Source organism: Delphinus delphis, chromosome 13 (genome assembly GCF_949987515.2).
Source record: "Delphinus delphis chromosome 13, mDelDel1.2, whole genome shotgun sequence".
Classification (NCBI taxonomy): Eukaryota; Metazoa; Chordata; class Mammalia; order Artiodactyla; family Delphinidae; genus Delphinus; species Delphinus delphis.
Window position 1 is genome coordinate 66,419,460 of NC_082695.1, and position 9,209 is coordinate 66,428,668.

The window sequence follows — 9,209 nt, forward strand, 5'->3', positions numbered from 1 at the left end:
CAGGTTGGCAGCCCTTTCTTTGTGAGCAACTTAAGAATTGACCCAGTGATTGTCTACCAGCTCTGGAATTTCTTTGACAATAAAGCTTCCTTAAAAATTTAACAGAATTCCAGTCTATTTCTAGTCAGTCCCACATGCTAGTAACTCAAAACCAGAGTTCTTGGCTAGTTTTAATGTTATGGTCTAGAATTGGGCCTGGGATTGGCTTTGAAGTTCTCTCTACCCCCTTGGTCCTCAGTTTAACAGAATCTCACTTTTGTAAGTCAAACCTGTGAGCTGGGGTGACCGGGCTAGGAAATCATGATTCTTCCCTCCAGGCTGCATCTCAGCTACACCTCCACAATATAAGAGATTTTACCCTTTGTCTGCTGGAGGGCTGTTAACAGGAATTGCTTACGTGAGGTCTATGTGTATAGTTAGCGTATTTAAGTCCCTATTTTAGAAAGAGAAATATAAAATCAGTTGCATGGGTCTCTTTAAAATAGGATAAGCTTTTCATTATTTAAAAAAAAAAACAAAACTATGAAACAAATCATTTGGACCAGAAAGTACTGCGTTATTTATGTCATCAATCTCTTCTGGAAAAAGGAGTTAGAAGATAGAGAGAATATTTACAACCCAGGTAACTAAAAGCAAAAACAATTTGCTTGCAGGCTTCCCTGGTGGCGCAGTGGTTGAGAGTCCGCCTGCCGCTGCAGGGGACATGGGCTCGTGCCCCGGTCTGGGAGGGTCCCGCGTGCCTACCGCAAAAAAATTTGCTTGCTAATCAGATTGATACAAGGTCTCAAGAAAGACAATTTAATTATGTTCAGTTCAAATGACACACATTTGTTTTGTTTTTTCTGAAATTCAAAACAGAAAATAAGAACTCTTGCTGGCAAATTATTTCATTCCAGAATCATTGTTTACCCATCTGAAACATAAATCTAATATTTGTATCAATGTCAAGATTTGTAAAACACAATTTAGATAATTGTGGAGAATCAAAATATGGCTCATGCAAGGGATAATTTATTAGTTTTCTACTGCTGTGTGATCTTGGACAAGCAGTTTATCTACCTAAAAGCAATGAATCTCTCCTAACCTCAGTTTACTTATGTATAAAATGGGCTAATTAGACTCATACATGGATTAGGATGTTTTCAACTGAGGGTAAATGAAGATCAATTAAAAGTAACAACAATGAGAGATTTCTTTTCTTACGAGAAAGGGGGCAATTTCAGGGTTAATCTTACCCTTCAATATCTTCAAAGATGGGATTTTAAAAATTCTGTTCGCTTTGGGGAGTTTGGTCTTGTGTTCAGCCTTATTACGGTTGCAAGATGGATACTTCCAAAGTGGCGGTATCATTCTGCATTCCCATCAGCAATAAATGAGAATTCCTGCTGCTCCACATCCTTACCAGCATTTGGTGTAGTCAGTGTGTTGGCTTTTAGCCATTCTAGTAAGTGTGTATTGGTATCCCATTGTTTTAATTTGCAATCCTCTAATGATGTATGACTTGGTGATTGAAACCTGGGATTTCTGAAACTATGATTTCTGAAACTATGACGACAAGGTCAATGGAATATCAGTGGAAGTGGGCAGATACGGTAGGGTAGGGGAAAAATACTAGACTAGAAGAGGCTTCAGACCTGAAAGATCAGGTCATAAATAGAATTGTCTACATGGACACAGACATCACAGTATCTTAGACAAAGGCTTGGAGGGGAGCACATGGAGAATGAAAAGAGAGCATCAATGATAGTGACTAAGAAGAGTGACAAGGAATAGGAAAATAGAAGGGAAGCACCTTATTCTCAAATAGTCCGGGGGGCTTAAAAGCAAAGGGAATGAAATAGAAATGAGAGTCTAGAAACCATACATCTATGATCAACTGATTTTCAACAAGGGCGCCAAACCTTTCAATGGGGAAAAAATAGTGTCTTCACCAAATGGTGCTGGGACAACTGGATAGCCACATGCAAAAGAATAAAGTTGACCCTTGGACCCTTACCTCATAACAAATTAAAAAATTAACTCAAAAGGGGTCAAAGCCCTGAATATAAGAAATAAAATTATTAAACTCTCAAAAGAAAACATAGGAGTTAATATTTTTGTTACCTTAAATTTAGCAATGGTTTCTTAGATATGACACCAAAAGCACAGGCAACTAAATTAATTAATTAATTAAATGTCATCAAAATTAAAAACTTTTGCACATCAAAGGACACTATCAAGAAAGTGAAGACAACCCATAGACTAGGAGAAACATTTGCAAAGCAAATATCTGATAAGGTTCTAGTATCTAGAATATATAAAGAACTTTTAAAATTCAACCACAAAAACACAAAAAAATCCGATTTTTTTTAAGTGGGCAAAGGATTTGATAGACAATTCTCTAAAGAAGATATACAAGTGGCCAACACACACATGAAAATATGCTTAACATCATTAGTTATTAGAGAAATGTAAATGAAAACCACAATAACATATCACTTCATACCCACTAGGAAAGATATAATAACAATAACAACAATAATAACATGAAATAAAATGTTGGTGAAGATGTGGCAAAGTTGGAACTCTCATACATTGTTGGTGGGAATGCAAAATGTTGCAGCCACTGTGGAAACCAGTTGGCTGTTCCTCAAAAAGTTAAACATGGAATTACCATAGGACTCAGCAATTCCACCCCTAGGTATATACCCCAAAGAATTGAAAGCGGGGACTCAGATACTTATACACCAATGTCCATAGCAGCATGATTCACAATAGCCAAAAGGTGAAAACAACCTAAATATTCATCAGCAGATGAATGATAAACCAATTGTGGTATGTCCACACAATGGAATATCATCTGGCCGTGAAAAGGAGTGAAGTACTGATGCAGGCTTGTCAAGAGTCTAGCTAAGCTACTCCTGAGTATTGTTGCCTCAGCAAACATTTCGTTTGGCCAAGTTGCTTATAGAGACCTTAAACTGCCACTATCCCCTCATGCAAGCACATGCCCTAGATGGCATCCACGGAGTTACAAGCATATGTAAGTTCCTGATATGTTTCCCCAACAGCCCTTGTGATCAAGAGCCTCCCCACTGCCCAGCACTTGTGTTCCTTAGGCGTCCCTTAGGAGAGACCCCCTGCGGAGCTTACCAAAACCCTACTCTTTTGTTATGAATTGACCAATCTGGCCCTGAGCAAGGCACCCCAAAACACTCCACCCATGTATATATCTGAAGGGAATTAAAACATTAATTCTAAAAGATACTTGAACCCCAATGTTCATAACAACATTATTTACAATACCCAAGATACAGAAGCACCTAAGTGTCCATCAACAGATGAATGAATAAAGAAGATGTGATGTGGTGTAGATATATACAATGGACTATTACTCAGCCATAAAAAATAATGAAATCCTGCCATTTGTAACAACATAGATGGATCTAGAGGGTATTATACTTAGTCAAATAAGTCAGACAGAGAAAGGTAAACACCATATATTATCACTTATATGTAGAATCTGAAAAATGAAACAGATGAATGAACACAACAAAACAGAAACAGACTCACAGATATAAAGAACAAACTAGTGGTTACCAGTGGGGAGAGAGGAGCGGGGAAGGGCAAGGTATGGTAGGGCATTAACAGGTACGAACTGCATTTATAAAATAAATAAGGATATCTTGTACAACGCAAGGACTATGGCCAATATTTTATAATAACTTTAAATGCAGTATAATCTCTAAAAATATTGAATCACTGTGTTCTACACCTGAAACTAATATAATATTGTAAATCAACTATACTTCAATTAAAATAAAACTTAAAAAAAAAGAATTCAGGAAAGATGACATGGAATAATAAAACCCTTCTATGGCAAAACAAAAACAAAACAAAAAAAACACTCCATCCATGGAGCCTAATAAAGGCATGTGCCCCAGGTCTTGTCTCTCTCTATCTGCCCCTGCCTTGACCCTCCCACATGGCCCCTTGAGGTATGCCATGCACTTCCGCCAGGACCTGTGGGTAATGAACGTCTCTATTTCAATTTCTCTTGTGGTCTGTTGAACTAGGGGACTCACCAGCACCCTGTGCTCCACTTAACAAATGTTCATTTCACAAAGTCATAACAACACTAAACATGGATGAACCTTAAAAACACTACACTAAGCAAAGGAAGCCAGATACAAAGGACCATATATTGTATCAATACAATTCCATTTACATATAAGAAATATCCAGAAAGTAGATTAGTGGTTGCCAAGGATTGGGTTGGAGGGGGGAATGGATAAGAAATAGGAGTGACTGTTTAAAGGGTATAGCATTTTCCTTTGCGGTAATGAAAAAGTTCTGGAACTGTATAGTGGTGATGATTGTATAACATCGTGACTATACTAAATGCCACTGAATTGCACACTTAAAGTGATTTAAATGGTGAGTTTTATGTTATATGAATATGACCACCAAAAAAAAAAGCAAAACAAAACAAAAAACATATGGAAAAGGAGTTGGCACGGAGTGAGGGGGAGTTAGCCAGCCACGGGGAAACAGGGAGAGGTGCTTCCCTTGGGGCAACCCAGGCCAAGGGGAGCCGCAGGGCAGGGACATCTCAAAAGCCCAGACGTGCACCTGCAGTTTCCACATAACAGCCTAAGGTGACCCTTAGGCAGTTGCCAACTAAGCACATGAAAGACTTCAACAAATTCCTATTGAAGGGCTGGAGACAGAAATGAAAGAAACTTCCTGCCTTTGCGGTGAAGAATGATACTTTCCCGTCCCCACTTCACCTGCAGCAGAAGAACATATCCTTTCTCCCCTGAGAATTCTGAGTGTGCCCTGGAAATCCTAAATCATCGTCACGCAGTCACCACCACCTGAAGCATGCCTCTTAGAAGGTGAAAGGCAGGGCGTTGTCGCCCTCCCCTGGTCACTGAGCAGCTTTGGTTTTCTCCCTCCGAGAAAACCACCGGGAAGGTGGTTACTGCCCGCTGGCTGAGGCACCAGAGGTTCCCCCCTCACTCTGTGCGTGTATTCTGGGGTCTTGAGATGTTCAGGAAGCTTGAGGGACTGGGGTTGTGAAGGCAGCACAGCCTTTGCTGTCCCCTCACCCCTTCACATGCACACTCACACACACACACTGGTGTCCTGCACCTTCCACCTTCCCATGCGGCAGGCTCCTGGGTCCCAGCCTGTCCTCCTCTTCCATCTGACCCTGCAGACACCCACATCCCTCTGCTCGCTGCTCAGAAGACAGGTTCATGCCTTCCTCCATGCTCACAGCTAATCCCTACTGAGAACCTGGAGGAATTACAAAGATATAATGCCTCTTACTTGTAGTGCCAGACTTCTCCTTTGTGGGGTGATAAATTGGGGATGACCCCAGCTCCCATTCCTAGGGAGGGAACTGTCCTACACTCTCTCCTTCAATCTGCCCAGACACAGTGAGGGCCATTGGGATTGCTCACCAAGAAGACTCTTCTTCCCAGGCCAGTGATGAAGATCAGACTGGCAAACAGGTGTCCCCTTTGTCTCAGGTGGTCTCATTTCATCTCTGAAGACCTAACGGGGGGCTGCCCAGACCACAAGAACTTCTGCCCTGGACCTTTTATGTAAATAAAGAGCTGCCCGCTCAGGGTAACAGGAGAGATCACGACAAGCTTGCCCGCCCAAAGATACAGCCTTTACTAGCTGACCACTTTACTTTGACATATTCATAAACCATCAGAAACATACTCAATCTCACAACTGATAAGAGAAACGCAACATAAAATTGCAGTGAGATGCTATTTTTTACTACCAGATTGGCAGAGATCAAAGAGTCTGATAAGGAAATTCCCTGGTGGTCCAGTGGTTAGGACTCAGCACTTTCACTGTTATGGCCCAGATTCAATCCGTGGTCAGGGAACTAAGATCCTGCAAGCCGCACAGCCCACCAAAAAAAAAAAAGTTTGATAATTTACCAAGTTGGCAAAGCCAGGCCGTTTCCTATTCACTGCACATGGGAGTGAAAATTAGTGCAGCCTCTACAAAGAACAACTCGGCAATATCTGTCAACATTTTAAATGCACAGATGCTTTCACTCAACAATTCAACTTTCACGTATCATCAAGTATATATCCTTCTACATGGATGAAATGATAAGGATGTTTATTGCAATACAGCTCCTAAAAACAAAAATGGGGAAATCTTCAACGTTCAATAGGAGATGGGTTAAATAAATCATAATACAACCACACAATGGAGCACTACGAGTTTATTTTTTTACACTCACAACACATCTTAATTCAGACCAGCCATATTTAAAGTAATCAATAGTCATTTGTGGCTCGTGGCTACCATACTGGACTGTGTATACTAGAAGCCCAGGACACAATGCAAACATCCCTGAGGAGGATACTACTGCACAGTCACTGTTCATGTGTCATAATCCAACAGCTCTGTCTCCTTGGAGGTCAGAGGGAACAGGGCCCTTATGAAATAGGATATGGAATTATTGATTATCGATTGTAGTAGAGAAAAGTCAAGGCCAGACTAAGAAGTGTAGGTTCACCTGGGGCTGCTGCCACCCGCCGCTGGGCAGGGGTCCCACACTAGAAGTTCTCCCCCTGGATCCATGGTCTGAGATAGCAGGCCAAGGGGCTGCAAGAGGGTAATTACACCCAGGGCTGAGGGCCCCTGGCGACAACTTTCAGAAGAGGAAGTGAGAAGGGGTGTCACGGGGCCATACAGAGAAATAAGGAGGGCCTCACACCTCCATCCCCACCCAGCTAGGCTGCCTCAGCTGACAACATTGTTAGCCGTCATCCATTCAGAGCACCTCTCTTCCCAGGAACATTCCATGCAGCTGAAGTGAATACATTAGCTCATATCAGCACCACGTAGGCAGAATCCTACAGGCAGCACTTCCAAATGGGGTCCCAGGGAAAGAGAAGCAGTTCTTAATATAGAAGGCCTTCTTCAAGAGATCAAGTGGGCGCCAAGGCCCTGGATGGTCTCTAAGGGCCCTGAATGTAATGAATGGATCAGAGAAGGGATTTATCCCTAGAGCCCAAAAGTAGGTTGTCAAATCCTAAGTGCCTCAGAAGAAAAATTTGAGAAGACAAAATGGGAGCCCGGCTAGACTGGGCTATTTGTTGCGGTGGGTGGAGGTGTTTTTAGAGCAGCTGCACTGAGTTTTCCAGCACTCTTTGTGATACAGGTTCCTTAATAAGTGGAGTATGCTTGGAAGAGTTTTTCTCTCTGCAGTTACCCAAACATACCTTGTACACACACACACACACACACACACACACACACACACACACATTCATGCCCCACCGATTTTTGGAATTAATACCAAAGAAATAGGTTTAAATTTGGCAAGAAATGACAGTCTGATGGCAGGAGGAGGTGTACAGCGATCCTAATTGACTATGCTTGCCTTCCTTGCAGATTCTGTGTGGTTAGTTCAACTTGTGCTGTTACGTAGTCCTAGAAAGGCCAGGGCAGCGTGAGGAACTCGGAGTTCTTCAGGCAACCTTCAAACCTGCCATAACAGGCAGGGCTACAATGAATAACCCAGCGGAAGAGTGCGAAGCCTAAACTGAATACTAAGCATTCACTCCCTGAGCTGACCTCAAGCGGAAGGGCTGTGCTCAAAAGAACAAGGAAAAGTGCCTGATGGGCCCCCGAGGGCAGCTCTGTTCGTAGTGGGGAGGGAGGAGTTGAGTTTTGAGGCCAGAAACGATTTCTACCTTCCACCCAACAGACCCAGCAGGCAAATCCCATCCTAGTCAGACCCCCACTTCCGGTGAGCCCCCTATGTTGTCTTGTCCACCATCCCTTCATGCAAGGACATCACATGGCACAGAAACTGCATTTATTCAGCCCAGGGGAGCCAGGGGAGGGCCAGAAAGAGGGATGAACCAAAGAAGAGGCAAAGGGGGATGCCACTTTGTTTTTTTATTTTGAATGGTTGTTTCACGCCCACGCACGGAAAAAAATTGCCAGGTGCCTTTAATTGTTTGAGAGATCACCATTCACTGCTCTTATTAAAGAACGTTATAAATGAAAAAAGCCCCAAAGCTCAGTCCCCTGCCGTGGACTGTGGGTCATTTCCCACACCACGGGCTCCAGCTCTAGAAACACCTAGAAGCGTGAAGGGTAAGATTTGGATCCCCCTTAGAAAAGGTATAACCCCACGTCCCCGCTTCTGACACCTCCCCATGCTACAGTCTGAGAAGTGCCTTCCCAGGAGCCAGCTGGGGACAACCTTACATTAATGTTGGGGAAACCGGAAGTTACAGGCTTTGATTTCTCAGGCAGACTTCACTTATTGACATGTAAGTTTAAATCATATTTAATAAAAAGCCTTGTGAAATCCAAAATGCGAGGCCAGCCATTACTTTTCTTGGGAAAGGTAGAGAGAGGAGGTTAATCAATAGTTAGGTCCAGAAATAAACCAAGTAGGGCAAAGGTCTTTTAAGTTTATAGACATACCTCAGAGTTATTGCAGGTCCAGACCATTGCAATAAAGCAACTATTGCAATAAAGTGAGTCACATGAATTTTCTGGTTTCCCAGTACATATGAATGTTTCCACTATAGTCTATTAAGTGTGTAATAGCATTGTGTCGGAAAAAGCAACGCACATACCTTAATTTTAAAATACGTTCCTGTTGAAAAATGCTAACCATCACCTGAACCTTCAGTGGGTCATAATCTTTTTGCTGGTGGAAAGTCTGGCCTTGATGTTGATGACAGCTGACTGATTGAGGTGGTGGTTGCTAAAGGTTGGGGCAGCTGTGGCAATTCCTTAAAATAAGACGTATTGAGTTTGCCACACCGACTGACTCTTCCTGCCATGAACTATTTCTCTTAGCATGCAATGCTGCTTAAAAGCATTTTACCCACAGTGGAACGTCTTTAAAATTAGAGTCAATCCTCTCAACCTTTGCCACTGCTTTATCAACTAAGTTCATGGAATATTCTAAATCCTTTGTTGCCATTTCGACAATCTTCACAGCATCTTCACCAGGAGTAGCTTCCATCTCAAGAAACCTCTCTATTTGCTCATCCAGAAGAAGCAACTCCACCTCCACTAAAGTTTTATCATGAGATGGCAGCCATTCAGTCACATCTTCAGGCTCCACTTCTAATTCTAGCTCCCTTGCTGTTTCTACCACATCTGCAGTTACTTCCTCCACTGAAGTCTTAAAACCCTCAAAGTCATCTGTGAGGGTTGGAATC